A 20,982-nucleotide genomic window follows, 5' to 3' on the forward strand; every position below is an offset into this window, starting at 1 on the left:
CTGGAAACCTTCCCCAGCAGCAGGAAGCTCAGCGGCTGTTGGCTGGGAGCCCTGCTCTGAAAGTAGCGCTGCTGCCAGCAACAGCATAGAAGTACGGGTGCATGGTATGGTATTGCCACCCTCACTTGTGTGCCCCCACCAGTAGCAGTGCACAAGTGAGGATGACAATACCATACCATGCCACCCTCACTTCAGCACTGCTGCTGGTGGTGGTGCTGCCTTTATAGTTGGGTGCCTGGCCAGTAGCCACTGCTCTGCAGCTGCCCCAGCTCTGAAGGCAGCACTGCCACCAGCTGCAGAACAGAAGTAAGGGGGAAATACCATGACCCTCTACAATAGCCTTGCAAATCTTCCCCATGACCCCCTTTTGGATCAGGACCCGTGGTTCCAACACCATGACATTTCAGATTTAAATATCTGAAACCATGAAATTTATTATTTAAAAAATCCTATGACTGTGAAATTGACCAAAATGGACCGTGAATTAGATAGGGCCCTAATCATAGCTCTATTGGTTAAAAGGTTATAAACACTCTCCCTTACACACACACACACTTTATGTATAACACAGTGCATCTATCAATGTATCTGAACTTTTTGTCTCTCATCTATGGTATGTATTAGTTCCCAGAACTTAAACAACGGGAAATGCACCGAATGCTTATGTTTTCAAGACAGAATTATGGAAGGCTCTTCCTGATAGTAGTATCTGGCTTCCATATCTTTATTTGTTTAAAATGGAAATTACTCTACAGTTATTTTAGTTCCTGTTTAGTTTTTCACAAAGTACACTGGCTATGTACTTTGTAGTTGCATTAAATTATTCTCACGTTCCTAAATGGACTCTGCAGTGACTACTGCTCCTTGCTTGTACCTCCAAATGATCCTTGGAAATTCTACTTTTCATTCTACTTTCTATTCAGTAGTTTCATTCTACTTTCAAATTAGCAAATATAGTGGAAATTCCATCTGCAGTATTGATTCCTGAATTTCTTTCTTCCATCATAGGATTTGCTCATGAGCCACTGGCACAGCTATATGTAAAGAAAGAAAAAAAATAAGTTAATGATTACAATGATTATTATTTTGTTACTGTCATTTGATGCTTATCTCAGACATGAAGAATTACATTGACTTTGCAAACAGATATGAGAAAAACATTGGGTCAAAATTTGTACCAAACAGCCTTGATAATTCGCAGAAAGAAAAGGAGTACTTGTGGCACCTTAGAGACTAACAAATTTAATTGAGCATAAGCTTTCATGACCAATGTACATGGCAGAGGGGCATTGCTGGCACATGCTGGCATATATCACATTGGTAGATGCACAGGTGAATGAGCCTCCGATAGTGTGGCTGATGTGATTAGGCCCTATGATGGTGTCCTCTGAATAGACATGTGGATAGAGTTGGCAACGGGCTTTGTTGCAAGGATAGGTTCCTGGGTTAGTGGTTCTGTTGTGTGGTGTGTGGTTGCTGGTGAGTATTTGCTTCCGGTTGGGGGGCTGTCTGTAAGCATGGACTGGCCTGTCTCCCAAGATCTGTGAGAGTGATGGGTTGTCCTTCAGGATAGGTTGTAGATCCTTGATGATGCGTTGGAGAGGTTTTAGTTGGGGGCTGAAGGTGATGGCTTGTGGCGTTCTGTTATTTTCTTTGTTGGGCCTGTCCTGTAGTAGGTGACTTCTGGGTACTCTTCTGCCTCTGTCAATCTGTTTCTTCACTTCAGCAGGTGGGTATTGTTGTTGTAAGAATGCATGATAGAGATCTTGTAGGTGTTTGTCTCTGTCTGAGGGGTTGGAGCAAATGCGGTTATATTGTAGAGCTTGGCTGTAGACAATGGATCGTGTGGTGTGATCTGGATGAAAGCTAGAGGCATGTAGGTAGGAATAGCGGTCAGTAGGTTTCCGATATAGGGTGGTGTTTACGTGACCATCGCTTATTAGCACCGTAGTGTCCAGGAGGTGGATCTCTTGTGTGGACTGGTCCAGGCTGAGGTTGATGGTGGGATGGAAATTGTTGAAATCATGGTGGAATTCCTCAAGGGCTTCTTTTCCATGGGTCCAGATGATGAAGATGTCATCAATGTAGCGCAAGTAGAGTAGGGGCATTAGGGATGAGAGCTGAGGAAGCGTTATTCTAAGTCAGCCATAAAAATGTTGGCATACTGTGGGGCCATGTGGGTACCCATCGCAGTGCTGCTGATTTGAAGGTATACATTATCCCCAAATGTGAAATAGTTATGGGTGAGGACAAAGTCACAAAGTTCAGCCACCAGGTTAGCCATGACATTATCAGGGATACTGTTCCTGATGGCTTGTAGTCCATCTTTGTGTGGAATGTTGGTGTAGAGGGCTTTTACATCCATAGTGGCTAGGATGGTGTTTTTAGGAAGATCACCGATGGATTGTAGTTTCCTCAGGAAGTCAGTGGTATCTCAAAGATAGCTGGGAGTGCTGGTAGTGTAGGGCCTGAGGAAGGAGTCTACATAGCCAGACAATCCTGCTGTCAGGGTGCCAATGCATGAGATGATGGGGCATCCAGGATTTCCAGGTTTGTGGATCTTGGGTAGCAGATAGAATACCCAGGTCGGGGTTCCAGGGGTGTGTCTGTGCGGATTTGTTCTTGTGGTTTTTCAGAGAGTTTCTTGAGCAAATGGTGTAGTTTCTTTTGGTAACCCTCAATGGGATCAGAGGGTAATGGCCTGTAGAAAGTGGTGTTGGAGAGCTGCCTAGTAGCCTCTTGTTCATATTCCGACCTATTCATGATGACGACAGCACCTCCTTTGTCAGCCTTTTTGATTATGATGTCAGAGTTGTTTCTGAGGCTGTGGATGGCACTGTGTTCTGCACGGCTGAGGTTATGGGGCAAGTGATGCTGCTTTTCCACAATTTCAGCCTGTGCACGTCGGCGGAAGCACTCTATGTAGAAGTCCAGTCTGTTGTTTCGACCTTCAGGAGGAGTCCACCCAGAATCCTTCTTTTTGTAGCGTTGGTAGGAAGGTCTCTGTGGGTTAATATGTTGGTCAGAGGTTTGTTGGAAATATTCCTTGAGTCGGAGACATCGAAAATAGGATTCTAGGTCACCACAGAACTGTAGCATGTTCATGGGGTGGAGGGGCAAAAGGAGAGGCCCCGAGATAGGACAGATTCCTCTGCTGGGCTAAGAGTATAGATGGATAGATTATGGATAGATTAACAATATTGATGGGTGGGTTAAAGGAACGACTGTTGTGGCCCCTTGTGGCATGTAGTAGTTTAGATAGTTTAGTGTCCTTTTTCTTTTGTAGAGAAGCAAAGTGTGTGTTGTAGATGGCTTGTCTAGTTTTTGTAAAGTCCAGCCACGAGGAAGTTTGTGTGGAAGGTTGGTTCTTTATGAGAGTATCCAGTTTTGAGAGCTCATTCTTAATCTTTCCCTGTTTGCTGTAGAGGATGTTGATCAGGTGGTTCCGCAGTTTCTTTGAGCGTGTGTGGCACAAGCTGTCAGCATAGTGTGTGGGGTATGTAGATTGTAATGGATTTTTTACCTTCAGTCCTTTTGGTATGATGTCCATCTGTTTGCATTTGGAGAGGAAGATGATGTCTGTCTGTATCTGTACGAGTTTTTTCATGAAGTTGATAGATTTCCACTCCATACAGCTCATCTTAAGTGATCACTCTGCTTTCAGTGTGTATGATAAAACCCATTGTTTCATGTTCTCTGTGTGTGTATATAAATCTCCCCACTGTATTTTCCAGCAAATGCATCTGATGAAGTGAGCTGTAGCTCATGAAAGCTTATGCTCAAATAAATTTGTTAGTCTCTAAGGTGCCACAAGTACTCCTTTTCTTTTTGCGAATACAGACTAACACGGCTGCTACTCTGAAGCCTTGATAATTGTCCTTCTAAATGTCAACTGTACACAAGAATGAGGAAGTCAGCTTGGGAAAAAATATCTGAATCCCTAGCATACATGACATAAAGCCTTCACCCATTTATAGACAGAACTCAAACTGAACCTTTTGAAACATTTGGATAAGTTTCTTTCCCACTGGGTTTCATCTAGAACAGTGGTTTTCAACCTATAGTCCATGGACCGTCAGGGGGTCCACAGACTATGGCCAAGATTTCCAAAGGGGTCCAAGCCTCCATTAAAATATTTTTAGGGATCTGCAAATGAAAAAATGATTGAAAACCACTGATCCAGAACCAGATGTGCCAAGTGCTACATGAAAGGCTCTTTGTTCTACATTGCCAGTGGTTCTGTGCATATACATTGAGGTTACTGGATACTTCTCCAAAGTTAATCAGTTCTTTGAAACTTTTGCCTGTTTCTACATTAGATTATTTTTTTCTGAAAGATTTCTACTAGTGCAGCAGCTGCTGATATTTTATCTATGGTGTCATCTAAGCCTGCTCAAATCAGGTCTCAGAACTTGGTTAATACGCTAGCAGCTAGTCGGGTCTGGTCTATGCTGGCATTCCTGTCATTGCTATCAAGTATCAGAGGGTAGCAGTGTTAGTCTGTATCCACAAAAACAAGGAATCTGGTGGCACCTTAAAGACTAATTTACCATGGAAAACGATCCCCGACTCTCACAGGCCTTGGGAGACAGGCCAATCCCAGCTTAAAACAGCCCCCTAAGCTGAAGCAAATACTCACCAGCAACTACAGACCACACCACAAAAACACTAACCCAGGAACAAATCCCTGCAACAACCCCGTTGCCTTCTCTGTCCCGATATCTACTCTAGTGACACCATCATAGGACCCACCCATACCAGGCACACCATCAGAGGCTCGTTCACCTGCACATCTACCCATGTGATATATGTCATCATGTGCCAGCAATGCCCCTCTGCCATGTACACTGGCCAAACCGGACAGTCTCTACGTAAAAGGATAAATGTACACATATCAGACATCAGGAATGGTAACATACAAAAGCCAGTAGGAGAACACTTCAGTCTCCCTGGACACTCAATTACAGACCTAAAAGTGGCAATTCTTCAACAAAAAAACTTCAAAAACAGACTCCAATGAGAGACTGCTGAATTGGAATTAATTTGCAAACTGGACACAATTAACTTAGGACTGAATAAAGACTGGGAGTGGATGTGTCATTATACAAAGTAAAACTATTTCCCCATGTTTATTTCCCACCCCCCTACTGCTCCTCACACGTTTTTGTCAACTGCTGAAAATGGCCCACCTTGATTATCACTACAAAAGTCACCGCCCCCACCCCCCGCTGGTAATAGCTCACCTTACCTGATCATTCTTGTTACAGTGTGTATGGTAACACCCATTGTTTCATGTTCTCTGTGTATGTAAAATCTCCCTACTGTATTTTCTACTGCATGCATCCGATGAAGTGAGCTGTAGCTCATGAAAGCTTATGCTCAAATAAATTTGTTAGTCTCTAAAGTGCCACAAGTACTCCTTTCTTTTGCGGATACAGACTAACACAGCTGTTACTCTGAAACATGTTGTAATCAGTTTTCCATAATAGATTATTATATAATATCAGTGTAAAAGTTAATAATTTAACATACCAATGAGTACACAGAACCCTGTGCTAGTATACTTATCTTTCGAGAGCATAAAGGTCATGTTTTAGAGGCACCCCTAAAATCTGGTTTCACCCTAAAACAAAGATTACTATTCTGAAATAAAGATAGCTTAATTTTCATGAATACACATGGAAATAGTTAGAGCTAGTTAAAAAAAAGTTTTGTGAAAAATTTCAAAATTGGTACATGGTCTTCATTTTATGAGGTTCAAAACAGACCCCTACATATATTTTTTTCCCCAAAAAAGTTTCTTGAAAAAAATTTCAAAAAAATTCCTTATGTTTTCAAGAAACTAAAATATGATTTTAGACAAAATACTGGCAAATAAAAGTAGGATTCTGAAAGAAAAAGCCTTAAGGGCAACAGAAAGGGAGAAAAACAGAAAACTTGAAAACAACTAAGCTAAATTGTTTGCTTCAATTTCAGAGAGAAACTGAAAAAAATTCAAAGGTGAAAAATTGTGAAAAAGTTCTTTTTTCTTTCTTTAAAAAAAGAAAAACAGTTAGTGCAAAACAATTTGACCAGCACTAGAATTACTGTTGATAGTAGCTGGTATGGGTCTTGCATTTAAAAAAAAATCGCTAAAGTATTCTACATTCCCAAAACTGTAGCATAGTTATAACATTTGGGACTGGTACTGTAAAATGCTGAAGTGGCTATACTACTAGAGGTCTATTTTAAGCGACAGAAGACAACCAGAGACATGGATTAGGTTATATAGTGATGGAGGCATTTGAAACTCATAGATAAAATGGATGAATAGACTTGTTGCAAGAGTGACTAGTTATTATCAGTGTAAACATGTAATAGAGACAGCATGAAATATAGTGTCAAAAAGAGAGAAAAAGAGGGGGCTTGAAGTTTGCTACTCCTGAATGAAGAAAAAGATCCCTGCAAGAGTGAGCAATGAAGCAAGAAAGAACAAAAGTAAAGTCTCCATTGGAAAGCAGAGCACGTCTCCCCTTTGTAACATGCTGCATCAGCTCTGCCTCACATAATGGCAGCTGACTCTGCAGACAGACAGACTCTTTGAAAATATAATGGTGCAGTAAGCAGAAAAACAAAGTCATAATGTCAGCTACATACCTACAAGTACCACATTCTGTGTGCCATATTTAAATGGGGTTACATAGCTCCCATGTGAACTCTATCACTGCAGTCAGGGAGTGTGTCTTCAGCAACAGAACTTCCCCCATTCCTCTGTTATGTGTCACATCATGTCATGAATTAGACAGTAAGAATGAACAATCTTTTACTGGTTTCAGAGTAGCAGCCGTGTTAGTCTGTATTCGCAAAAAGAAAAGGAGTACCCGTGGCACCTTAGAGACTAACAAATTTATTAGAGCATAAGCTTTCGTGAGTTACAGCTCACTTCATCGGATGCATTTGGTGGAAAAAGCAGAGGAGAGATTTATATACACACACACACACACACAAATGTTCTCTGTGTTCTCACAGAGAACATTTGTGTGTGTATATAAATCTCTCCTCTGCTTTTTCCACCAAATGCATCCGATGAAGTGAGCTGTAACTCACGAAAGCTTATGCTCTAATAAATTTGTTAGTCTCTAAGGTGCCACGGGTACTCCTTTTCTTTTTGCGAATCTTTTACTGGTAATTCATACAGTTTCCAACACAATGGGATCTCAGTCTTGGTCTGGGCTCCTGGGTGAAACAAATAAATAAATAATAGACATGGCATACCAAAAACTCAAGGGCCACATGACAGAATCAGAGCAACAGAACGTACCATATGTACAGAGTAGCATGTATTTGGAAAATCCCAAAGAAGTTGGTCTTGAGTCTCCATTCCTCCGGAGCAACGACTGCCACAGGAACAGAAAGAAGCCGTTCCCAGCAGCATCCTGGTCATACTTCCTTAGTCCCCTATCCGAGGGCTGTGAAGGAGGAGGTACTGTGAAGCTATTCCCGCAGCTCTACACCATGCAGCATCCTCCTTACACCAGGGGTATTTCCCAGGGGATATTTCAGTAGGTTTTCCAGTTTCTTAATGCCACCAGTGTAATGTAAAAGGGCAGGAGTATCTGACTTGATGTGTATTGCACTGAGATATGTCATAGGCCATAAGCGTTGTTGGGGTGCTCTTCCTCAGAAAGAGAAAAAGCATCACTGCAGCAACTTTTACTGTTACTTCCTAAGTGTCAGGATGGTTTAGCACTGGAATAAATTGCTTAGGGAGGTTGTGGAATCTCCATTAGTGGAGATCTTTAAGAGCAAGCATCCCCAAGACAAACACCTGTCAGGGATGATCTAGATAATACTTAGTCCTGCCCCAAGTGCCGGGGACTGGACTAGAAGACCTCTGGAGATCCCTTCTATGATTCTATCTTACCTAAGAGGTTTTCTCATTTTGATGGTCATAAGAGTAGGAGCAGCTTTCCTGGCAACGTCTCTCTGTTGCTCTCTAATTACATCATACCTGATTATAAATGGACATGTTTTAATGGATAATGGATGAACTAGGTGGGGGGAGGGAGAGGAATTTTTACATTAGCTGAGCATATGAATAATGTGATTATGGCTGAGGTCTCAAGCACATAGTGTTTTCTTTATAGTCATATTGAAACTGGCATATTGCACATTAGATTCGCATTTTATTCCATTTGTCTTAAATAAATTATATTTTAATTACTGTAGGTTCTGGAAATGTAATAATAGCCTGGATCTTTTTTTAATCTAATAGAATGATTTAAAAATAACTAAATCAGAGGAAAAACAGTAACCTATTATATGGCAGTTCAGTATGACTGCAAAGAGAATATTGTGCTACTGTATCCTCCTAACATACATTAGCCCAGTGTTTCTTTCCTTGTGGCTGCCATGTCATCTTCATCAAAACATTGAACTGCCAGTTTGGGAGGTGGGTCATATGTTTTATGATTTGGATGGACTCATTATTAATACTGGGCACTAAGATTTTACCAGAAAAAGTACTGTTTTTGTCAAGACACAAACACTCCTTTACAGGAATTTAAGACCAAAAAAACATGTATTACACTAAATGAGTTAACTAAGCTTTATCATACATTCATGACATAATTGTAGTGTTAGGTTTCAGTTGTCAGGAACTCATATGGATGGGAAGGGAATTTCACAAGAGATTAAAACCATAAAGGCACTAAAGAAACTATAGATTTTGAAACACATACATAGGATGGCAGGTTTATGATGTGCTACAGAACATCATAATGACTCATCAAATTCTGGACTTCCTGCAGAAGAAAGAAAAAGTTGCACCATGCCACCGGGACTGTGTTGTACTAAGGAAATCAAGTACAAGCCATTCATTATTGCTTTTTTTTAAAAAAAAAGCCAGAATTTCAGTGCTGAAATTTAGATGAACACTCAGATTCTTCAGTCACGTAGGTGGTTAGTCCCATTGCCATGAGGAGTTTCTGGAGTAGGCCCCAATCTAACAAAATATCATCCTGGAGAAAATAAGGTGAATGAAGCCCATCCCCACTTTAAAATACCCAGTGTGTTTTTGAAATGTCTCACTTTTTGCTATCCCTCCTTGGCAAGTCTTCCTTTGCAACCATAAGTATGGATCCACATAAAGCTATAGCTAAACCTCATGCGGCTTCCTGCTCCAGGAAAGAAGTCCTGGATTTCCTCAGCCTGTCAGGAGAAGGAATTGTGCAAGCTGAGCTTCAGACTAATTGCAGAAATAAAGTTGTCTATTCAGAGATTGTAGAGGGAATTCAGAAGCGGAAGCATGACTCTGACAAGTAGCAATGCCAGCCAAGCGGAAGGAACTGCAGCAGTTGTACCAAAAGGCAAGGGAGGCCTACAGAAAATCTGGAGCTACCCCCTCAGACCTGCTGCATCTTTGTGGAACTGGATGCCGTACTAGTAGTGACCCCCCAACCATCCTGTGAGTAATTGTGGACACCTCATGAAACCCAGAGGAAGGAACCCCAGAAATGCACATTGACAAAAAGCTCATGGGGATGGGGATATGGAGGATGCAGACCCTGCAGAGAGCCAGGAGTTCATCAAAAGCCAGCCAAACCTGCCACAGATGAACCCAGAGTAGGAACCCATTGAGGAAGAAGGGTGATCAGATATGTGTATTAATGCTTTTTTAATTTTTTTTATGGGTTTTGAAACTTCTCCCTCCCTATCCCTCTTCCACATTTCTCAGAATGGTGTCTGAATGCAAATGGGCAGGGAATAAAGGAATTGCCTTTTGAAGTAGCTGATTTATTTGAACGAGGGGATTGGATTTGAACTAGCTTGCAAGGCTTGGCAGTGGTGAGCAGCCCCCTTCTCTTTCAGAGTTGATCTTGGCACAACGCTCCCATTTGTCATCTGCCATAATCTTGATAAGGTCTGTCAGCAGATTTTCTTTAATTTTTGCCTGAACATTTCTCAGGAGGGCTGTTTTGTTTCTTCCGCCATGGTAGGAAACTTTCCCACACCACTCCACAACGAGGTCCGACAGTACTATCACTGTAAAGAGAGTTGCCACATATGGGGAAATGCAGCCTCCAGCCGCATGGAACAGTTACTTTCTCTGGGCCTTTGCCACCCTTATGAATCACCACTGATGTAATAAGTTAGTGCAGGAAACATTGTTAATCATTCCACTTATCTGGGACACAGGGAAAACCACCACCCATTCCTCATGGCTACAGGTTTTGAAAAATGACCCATATCGATTAACCATGCTAAGAGCAATTGAACTGTCCAAAAGCAAGCTGCCCTGAAGCAAGTCTAACCCAGTTCATACTTTTATGAATATCCTTATAGTATATTTTTAGGGACTTTCCTCATTTATCTTTTCCTGTCCATCTTTAAATCTAACAATGCCTGTCTGTCTTATTGTCTGTCAGTGGCCTCAGCTTGGGTAGATCTGCTCATATGCAGCTGCTGAAAGACTCACCTTGATCAGGAGGAAGAAGAAACAGACAAAAATATTTTCTCAGCTCTCCTCAAGAGCTTAGAGTCCAGGGCCCATGAAACAAGAGAGTAAGGGCTGAAGGAGAGATAAAAGGACCAGACGGTGCATAGGGAAAGCCACCAAGACATTATACAGCTCTTGAGCTGGCAAACATAGATGCAAAACATTGCACCCCGGCAGCCATTGCACTACATGGACAATTCTGTGTTTCTGTGGCTTGGCCCATTCACACTCCAGCCCTCACCCCGCCACATCACCAGAAGAGCATAGTATTCGATCCCTGACAATCCCATGGGAAATAAGGAGAATAGCTCTGACTATACTTACACTGAGCTGTGAGTCATGCAGGAACAGTCAACACCTTGTACCTTCTTAATTGGCTTTAAACGTCTTGTAGAAATATTTTTGTTGTTATTACTCCTCAGTAAAGATTTGTTTTGTGAAAATCAAGATTTATTTATTTTGTCTTGCAAGAAAGCCATGTGACGTCCTATGATGGGGTATACAAACCCTGCCCTGAACGTGTAAGGGGTAAGGAGCTGCTCTGGGCTCAAGCAGTTCCACCCTGCCACAACTGCAAGACATATCAGGTCTGGAGGAAGGACCTTAAACAGGAGAAGCCCAGTTCAGTTAGCAGCAACCCTGGGTGGGGAATAGACCTCATTTCTGGTGGAGGAATGTGGTTCAGGATAGGGACTGGTTGCCTGACCACAGCCAGTCTGAGACCCCAAACAGGAAGGTGGACAGGACTCTGATCAATTACCTTGGAACCCTTTCTACTGATTTGACAAAGGGCATTGAATGAGACTACAGCCTCCTTCAAGGGATGGCTGTTTTATCTGGTTTCCCCCCTCCTTTCTGGAGGACCTTTAATAACCTCAGAAGGAGTAAATTCATGAGACATCCGCGCTTTGAACTGTACTACTGATCTTCCATGAGTACAGAGTTGTACTTGTCTCACCCTAAGGTGGGGTGGGTGGAAGGCTGGGTCCATGATATGTCACTAGATTAATAAAATACATTAACAATTCATTCATACCAAGCCACCTGCAGTTTAATCATGAAGTGACACAAATTAACACAGAGCAGTACATTGACTACTGTATACTGTCACAGTGGGCTCTCAAGATCTCCTACAGCTGTACAGTGCCTTCCTTTTATAACTGTTCTTGAGTTTGTTTGTTCATAATCAAAAACCAGTCTTTCCACTTCCCCCCTCCATCCTGGCAGTAATGTGTTTTGCATATTTGCAAATCAAAGGGGGAACAACATGCAGAAATAACAGTAGAAATGTTTGGCTCACTGAGATCCAACCTAGTCATGAGATATCTCCAGCATCGTTTCAATCTACCAAATGCACCTTCAACAGTCATCCTGCACCTGCTTAGGTGATAGTTAAATCTCCCCTTGCTACATATCTGGTGTATGGCTTCATGAGTCAGAGAAGCAAAGGGTAGGCTGAGCCTCAAGAATCATAACTGGCATTGCATTCTCACTAATATGAATGTACCAGTCAGGAAAAATGTCCCAGCATGAAGCTTTTCAAGAAGTCCTGTGTTCCTAAAAATACAAGCATCATACACCTTCCCATATTCATCCCATCCGTCACTCCACCACAGTGAGGGAAACCCATTTAATTGAATCCATCAACTTGTTCCTGCCAGTGCCCCAGAGTCACAATCTTGTGCAACAGTATAGGCTTAATGGCCTTGCACTCCATGTGAAAGGAAAAGATCAAGGGATGGAAGAGAGGGAATTGTGGAAAACTGACCCCAGGCTCTCTAAATTCCCCAAAAGGAGTGCTAGTACCCCACAATGCACTTTCAAAATATCCCAGAAGGTAGTGCGCTGGACAGTGGTGTGGGATACCCTGCTATGCCCATCCATAATGCAGGATGTCCATTGCCAATACATCCTCTTGCTGTGAGGACGTGCTGTACCAGCAAAGGCATTCAAATGCTCACATGCACTAAAAAAATTGCATTGTTAGCTGTTAAATGTCAGCGGAAATGCTACTGATAAAACTTTCTAGCGTAGCCCTAGATTGTAAGTTTCTTGGGGTAGGGACCATCTTTTTGTTCTGCATTTGTACAGTGCCAAGAACAATCGGGTCCTGGTCCATAACTAAGGCTCCGAGGCATTACAACAATTAGATAGTAATTCAAACATAAACAAATGTATAAACAATAAAGCCGCCTTTAGGCAGGCCAAAAAAATATTCCTATGGGGAATAGCTGTTTTGATCTATCATCCCTTCTCTTCTGTAATAAATAAAATTTCTAGTTAAGAACTAAAAGATCACAGTAAATACATCTTCATTTTGACCTGAAATCTGACAAACTCAGCCTATGGCTAAGTGCATAAAGGAACCAGTTTCATAGGTGAAGTAGTCCAGGCAACTTCCATCTACGTTATGGAGATAAATTGATTACATTGATCTAGAAGATAACTAGACCAATTTTTAAACACACAAGTACCCACTGAGGTACTGAGGATCTGGCCCATTATGCCTATTGTTTATTTAGTTTCTGTCTCTCTGTTCTTAATAAGCCCTGTTTTAGTGCAACCATTGTGGTTTTATTGTAAAGTTAGGGAATTTCACAGAGATCAACTCAAAAGGTGAACCAGCTTTCACTCTGGAAGAAGAGATGGTGAAGCATGTCTGTGATTCCTAGTCAAAAAGGTATATAGCAAGGAGTCCTTTAAGCGTGATGTGTATTGCTTTCAGTCCTCCACATGCATGGAAATACATAATGATAATGGGTGGAAAGAGAAGGAAACGAATGCACATTCATTTCTCAGCTAAAGCTTATGCATGCCTAATGTTTTCTAGGAAACGGGGTAAGATTTTCACAACAGCAGCAACAACAGCAGCTTTAGCCCCTCTGAACTAACTTTTTCTCTTTTTCCACAAAGGACAGTTATTACTATCTTTAATACCATCAAAAAGATGGTAGTCTTTCTCCCCCCTTCCACCCCAGCTCTCCACAGTTAAGGGGAAAAAATAAGGGATATTGTTAATAACAATGTTAGGGGAGAACTAATGTGCTTTAATTTATGTGTATTGACATCATACCTTTAGTTGAGTTGTCTTAGTTTTCCTCAGTGTCCCTCTATAGGCAAACCTGGGACCCAGGTCTTTAGTAGCTCTTAACATAATAGAATGTTCCTGTCTTTCCTAGTTATTCTGACAGCTGCATTCTTATCACAACCTCTCCTGTTTCTGATATAAGTTGTGTACATATTGGATAGAAGACCAAAAAAAGCAAAAAATGCTGTCAAAATAAGAAAAGAGGGAAAGGAAATACTTTATTCAAATACTCCAGTACAATAGGTTACCCTTTGCATATTTATTTGTAACATCAATAGCCAGTTAGTAGAAAACTGGATTTGCACAAGCTACATTTTCAAGTCGTGGTGCCAAATATGTGTTAATCCTAAATGCTTTAAATTGTAATGTTCCTTATTATTTATGTTGGGTTGTTCCTCTTTCTTTCCCTCCCCTCCAATAAGCAGCTTATTCTGGTTTATTTGCACTGCTGACATTTTAAAATAGATTCTGATTGGCAACAACATTCTCTCTCTCCCTCCCCCCACCCCCCTTTTCAAGTCAAAGCTTGAAATCAACTTTGTGCAAAAACTTTGTTGCTGGAAAACATTCAAAGATGCTTTGTTTAGTTGTTTTTCCTTGTGGTTATTCAATGATTCTGTACATTGAAAAAAGATTGAAGTTGGGTTGAGGTTTGCAGCTGTGATTACTTCTCCAATTTACGTGATTATTGTCAAACCCCCTTTTTCCTGCTAGTTGCTTAGTAGCAGTTTGTGAAGGGGCATTTAAGATCAGTGTATGTTTAAAACTAAGGGCTTCTGTGTTTTGTTGTTTGGAATTCAAAGCTGTACATTTCTATTATCCAGGTGCTTTTACAAAGTGACATACAAAACTAAACCTCTGCTTTATCTATTTTTTTTTCAAAAGAGCATTTTTAAAAATACTTATACCAGGTAATTGATCTGTTGTCTGCAGGCTAGGTGAGTGACTTGACATTGTGAATGAAACAAAGCAAGTTATTCCTTGTTACCAGAGATGCAAATGTTTTATAAATATAGAACTGATTAAATACCATGAATAAGTGTTTTGATTATCATAGTGACAAAGACCGGATACTTTTACTGAAAAATGGAAGTTAGTCTTGTGCACTTGACTGTGACTCAGGAGATCTTGGTGATCACACAGATTTCCAGTATGATCACATCTCTGTTCCTCAGTTTCTCTAATAATAAAATAAAATAATAATAATAACAATAAAAGGAATAATTCCTTTTTCATCCTTTGTCTTGTCTATTTAGATTGTCTTAATTTAGATTTAGACAGTTTCTTTAGATATGTACAATGATTAGCAAAATGGCAGTGCCCTGATCTTACACAGAATACTTTTCAACAAAAATTCTATTCCACCATTTGCCTATCTGCATTCAAAGCCTCCCTCTGCCCTTAGAATCAAATGTTCAGGATACACTGGGCAGTGCGGAGTGAGAATAGGATATATCCAAGTGGTTCCGATAGGGGTTTCTAAATTCTGAATTATATGAAGTCTTTTAAAACCTGAACTCTTCCAGAAAGTTCTAAGTATTGTCAGCAGCACATCGGTGGGTCCTGTAACTGCCAAGAGCCCCATGGAGTATGCTGGTGGTGTTCATAACCTCAGTGAAATTTGAAAAGTGAGTTTCATATTGTTTCCAATGTTTTTACTGGCAAATCCTGGAGCTTTCTTGAGGCCTCAGATAAGACTCTGTTCATACTGGTAACACCCAGTCCCCCAAGAACCAAAACCATAGATATTACAAATTCTGTCACCTATTGAGATCCGGGATTAAGTAAGCTGTGCTTGGCAACCTCCTCAGTGCACTCCTTATGTCTTATGACACAAACTGAGGGACTCCAATTCAACCAGTGCATCTTCCATTTCTGTGCCTACTTAGTATGGGTCCTGCATGTTGCACAAGCAGTACAGAAAGAAAAGGAGTACTTGTGGCACCTTAGAGACTAACCAATTTATTTGAGCACAAGCTTTCGTGAGCTACAGTGTATTTTCCACTGAATGCATCCGATGAAGTGAACTGTAGCTCACGAAAGCTTATGCTCAAATAAATTGGTTAGTCTCTAAGGTCCCACAAGTATTCCTTTTCTTTTTGCGAATACAGACTAACACAGCTACTACTCTGAAAGCAGTACAGAGTAATTCACTGCCTTCTGACCAGTTTGGATGAGATTTGGAATTACTTCCCAGTGTCTACAGGAAGTCTGTAGCAAAGACCAGAATAGAATCCAGGTCTTCTGAGTTGCAGTACAGTGCATTGAACTCAAAACTAACAACTTTCTTTCTTTCTTTCGAGGCAGTTGATGTGGTCTTCACCTTACATGTAGAGATGGAAAGGGGCAAAATTAAGGTTGGGTTTCTTAACTGCAATCATCATGAGTTTCTAACATCCAGAATATTTTGTTTGTTTCAAACAGAAGTGTTGTTTATTTTACTGAGGGGTGGAGGCATTGTAGCATAAAAAGGGATATACCTAATGCCTAAATTTTTGCAATAAATGATTTCATAAAATCAAAAGAGAGGTTGTGGACACCCAGATAGCCTATCTGGAAGCCAGCATTGTCAGGTTCACTTTCCTGATGATTGTCTTTGATTTGCTGATAGTGAGATTTCTTTGCATTTTCCTTCCTCCATTAGTCAGGTGCATTAGTGAAATTCACAAACTACTTCAAGTATTTTAGTGTTGGGGGTGGTTTTTTTTTCCCTTTTTTTCCCTCTAAGAGCTACTATGAGTAGTAATGACCATCCCTGCTTCTCCTCCTAACACTCTCCTCTCCGTCTACAATATATACTTTTCTAATCTAAATGCCAGGTCAACAGGCTATATCTTCAGAAAATATAGTTACACTTGTTTGCCCTTCTCATCCATCACATACCAGTAAAATCGTAGTTGTCTACTGTTTAAACAAGGAAAACCTGACTACACAATACTGTTTGTAAGAGGTTTTTCTATTCTTAGCTTTTCTCCCATTCCGTCTCCTAGCTAGAAGGAATGTTTTAAATTATTTCCCCCACTCTATATTGCTGAAATGACAAAATCCCATACACATGCTGCTGCTTTGCTTCTGGCTCGTGGATATATTCCACACAGGACATTCTCTCCTATCCCTTGATTGCAATTCAGCCCTTCCTAGAAATATGTGTGTAACCTGGAAAGGACATGAACCATTCAACAACAAAATCTTTTCCTCTTTTTATTAATATAGGGTCTGAGTTTCAGAGGTGCTGAGCACTTGCAGCTCCCATTGAAGGGATATTCTCATAGGATGTCCAAAGTACAGTGCTCCTCAGTAAACCTTTCAATGTGGAATAATATGGAAGCAGGGCTATGCTCTATTTTTATCGCTCAGCCTTTCTAACTGGAGGATAATAGTGACTTAATGGACTATGGAGAAAGAAAGCCTTTAGATCCTCATTTTACTGTGTGTGATTTTGATTTTGGTGCAAAGACACTAAGCGTGTCAAGGCTAGCCTTCTGCTTTGTTGGCAGTTAAAACGTGCCATACTTCTTCCTCTACTCAAAGTGGAAGATCAAAGGTTTATTTATACAGCACAATTAACAAATTATTCAAACAACCTGCTGTTGTATTAATTTTAAACATCATAGAAAGAAAGAAAGAAAATGGGGAAAGTGATAAATTGAAGCTCAGTAAACAACAAGTCTTTCCATTTGGGAATAACAGCTCTTTCTACCAAATGGCTATTAAAATCTAGACAATTTGATTGCAGTGGAAGGGGAGGGACAAAAAAGATACCTCAGGGGGCAGAAAGAAAAGGGGTCTGTCCCTTGTCTCTCCCCACAATATATTTTTACCTTGTTTAGCTCAAGCAAGAGTCTGACAGGGTGCTATCAGCAGCACCCTGATCACTGATATTGCTGCAGCCTGGGGAAGACTGCTGGCCCAGCTGAGGGCAATTATACACTTTCTGTTCTGGGCTAATGAGATAACTGGGAGAATATCAGGGGAGGAAACAGGAACCAAGGGCAGCTCAGAGGGTGAGCCTGTGCTGAGGAGAGAGAGCTGTGGGGAGAGCCTACCCTTGCTGTAAACCTGCATTGTACAGTACTAGTGCATAAGAGAAGAATCAATACACACCTTGGTGAGAGATAAATAGCCTGGTGTGTGGTTGTGATTGTGATACCACCTGAACTGAGTAGGCAGCGTGGTTCACTGGGTCACAACGGAACTGCCCTGTGACAAGGAAAGACCTGTGCTTTTACTGCTATAGATACCACTGTTGATATGAATGCTGCCACAGTACATTACCCAAGTATAAAAGAAGGTTCATGAAAAAATGTATAATATAAACAATAATAATTGTATTTAGATAAGTCACTCAAAAAGTGTTCTAGAAATGAAAGACCTTCTCATCCTTATCTATAGTGGTTTGACCATCAATATGAAAAATGTTTCACATATCAAAAAAGCCACTCTGTAAAACAGCAATGTTAGAAATTACTAAATTAAGCAATACTTAGAGATAACAGTTTGTAAGAACTTGTTCTTTCAAATTGTATCCTATTCCAACTACAGCGTCACTCTGCAAATAAGATTATGCAACACTTATGAGAATAACTGTGCTGACACCTCTGCTATGCTTTTAATTATGCCCAATGAGAATCAGATGTTTCCAGAATCCTGAGCAGTCTCAATCTGAGTTGCCAGCTCATGTAGTTCATAAAAATGCTTGAGCCTTCTCCCAAAGAAGGCTGATTTATGACCTAGTAAATATTATATGATATCAGAAGTTATAGTTTAAAAAAAGGTGGAGCAATTACTTCCTCAATTGCCCTAGCTTTCCAGGGAAATCTTGCATAAAAATTCCATCAGTTTAAGCAACAAGTTGATAACTGTTCTCATTGCTAGAAAGGCTTCAGAGAAAGCACCTAAAATACTGTCAATGACTTTCTTCATGGTTACTTCGTGGTGTGTGGTTGCTGGTGAGTATTTGCTTCAGATTGGGGGGCTGTCTGTAAGCAAGGACTGGCCTGTCTCCCAAGATCTGTGAGAGTGATGGATCGTCCTTCAGGATAGGTTGTAGATCCTTGATGATGCGTTGGAGAGGTTTTAGTTGGGGGCTGAAGGTGATGGCTAGTGGCGTTCTGTTATATTCTTTGTTGTTTGTTGTTGTTTGTTCTCCAACGCATCATCAAGGATCTACAACCTATCCTGAAGGACGATCCATCACTCTCACAGATCTTGGGAGACAGGCCAGTCCTTGCTTACAGACAGCCCCCCAATCTGAAGCAAATACTCACCAGCAACCACACAACAGAACCACTAACCCAGGAACCTATCCTTGCAACAAAGCCCGTTGCCAACGCTGTCCACATATCTATTCAGGGGACACCATTTTAGGGCCTAATCACATCAGCCACACTATCAGAGGCTCGTTCACCTGCACATCTACCAATGTGATGTATGCCATCATGTGCCAGCAATGCCCCTCTGCCATGTACATTGGCCAAACTGGACAGTCTCTACGTAAAAGAATGAATGGACACAAATCAGACGTCAAGAATTATAACATTCAAAAACCAGTTGGAGAACACTTCAATCTCTCTGGTCACTCGATCACAGACCTACGAGTGGCTATCCTTCAACAAAAAAGCTTCAAAAACAGACTCCAACGAGAGACTGCTGAATTGGAATTAATTTGCAAACTGGATACAATTAACTTAGGCTTGAATAGAGACTGGGAATGGAGGAGTCATTACACAAAGTAAAACTATTTCCCCATGGTATTTCTCCCCCCCACCCCACCCCACCCCCCACTGTTCCTCAGATATTCTTGTTAACTGCTGGAATTAGCCTACCTTGCTTGTCACCATGAAAGGTTTTCCTCCTTTCCCCCCCCCCCCCCGCTGCTCGTGATGGCTTATCTTAAGTGATCACTCTCCTTACAGTGTGTATGATAAACCCATTGTTTCATGTTCTCTGTGTGTGTGTATATAAATCTCTCCTCTGTTTTTTCCACCAAATGCATCCGATGAAGTGAGCTGTAGCTCAGGAAAGCTTATGCTCTAATAAATTTGTTAGTCTCTAAGGTGCCACAAGGACTCCTTTTCTTTTTGCGAATACAGACTAACATGGCTGCTACTCTGAAACCTGTCATATTAAGATAGACAACTCAGTGCTTCCTAATTCCAATATAAAGTCAAAACTGAACTTGATAATGTGGAAGAGATGGGAGTTACTGAAAAGTAAAACAACAGACAAGCTGACTTAATTGCATGGTTTCAAATGAAATATTTACACTTTATGTTGTGAAGTATATTTTATCTATACAGTTTTATGATGTTTAAAAATTATTTGGCATATAATTCATATCAATGGTCAAAGTGAGTTGCTAACGCCACTCTGAAAACTGGAAAACAAACATCAATAAGCATTTGAGTAGTGAGATGCTGATTACCAATCTATCAGTTTTAAAATATTACTCTTTAACTCAGCCAGGTGTACTCCCATCAGGTGATATTTCTGAAGAACAGCCATTTGCATCGACGCTCCTAACTGAACAAGTCAGAAAGAAATTATGCATATATGGTGTATATAATTTGTACAGTATCTTTGAGGACTTGTTTTGCTGCACCTTAAAATAGAAACAAAGTCCACCCTCCCTGTTACAGAGGCAGAAGGAAGTGCCACATTTCCCCTACCTTCCTCAATTCCCAAGTTATAACAGGTAGTACCTAGTGTTTTCCTGCCCTTAGAATTTCCTGTCTTTGCATGGTATGGTAGCAAATTCTGGTTTACTCTACACCAACTGTCCTCTCACCCAGAAACAAGAAAGGGATTGGCTACCTCGACAATGTTGTTACGCAATTATCCAATATGTATATTACAGTACCTATTTTAGAGTTTGTGTTGCTGTCCATCACCATAGTATGCCAGCACATGCCACCCCAAATTCATAGCAATAACAAAATCTCTAGAGGACTTCCTGGATTCACTGGCTCTTTTAAAGATCATAATCAGGACTGCAATCCCAGGGTGTTAGCTGTTGTACAAACACAAAGCGGCAGAATGAGAGAGAGTCTTTCCCCCAAGGGCTTACAATTTGAGGCCTGGTTCAGAAGGGGGTAGGACTGAGGAGCCCACACTGGCTGTCCTGTGGGGCAGGCTCTTGGGGGTCAAGACGGGTGAGAGGCTGGGGCAGGCAATCCAAGGAGACTGGCTTATACGGGACCTTCAAGGTCCGAGGTCACCAATGCACGTATTAACGGATATTTGCATACCTCTGGGGCAGCTGCAGTGGAGCTGGCTGCTTTATACTAATTAGGCAGGCTCGGCAGGGGTCCCCGGCGCATAGACCGTCCCCCCCATTTCCTCTTCTCTCTCGGGGCAGAGCTTCGCTCCACGTTTCCCTCTCCGCTTCACCGGCCCCACCCCGGTCCCCTGCCCACGA

The 20,982-nt window shown here is 41.2% G+C and overlaps 1 long non-coding RNA gene across 1 annotated transcript; it reads right to left on the reverse strand.

Annotated features, from left to right (window-relative positions):
- Positions 1-703: 703 nt before the first annotated feature.
- Positions 704-20,950, reverse strand: LOC119860972. The gene is made up of 3 exons (XR_005294714.2): positions 20,813-20,950; positions 7,301-7,448; positions 704-1,034 (listed from the first exon to the last, which is right to left on the reverse strand). It is a non-coding gene; the product is annotated as an uncharacterized LOC119860972 (long non-coding RNA).
- Positions 20,951-20,982: the final 32 nt, after the last annotated feature.

This window comes from Dermochelys coriacea, chromosome 9 (assembly GCF_009764565.3).
Source record: "Dermochelys coriacea isolate rDerCor1 chromosome 9, rDerCor1.pri.v4, whole genome shotgun sequence".
Classification (NCBI taxonomy): Eukaryota; Metazoa; Chordata; order Testudines; family Dermochelyidae; genus Dermochelys; species Dermochelys coriacea.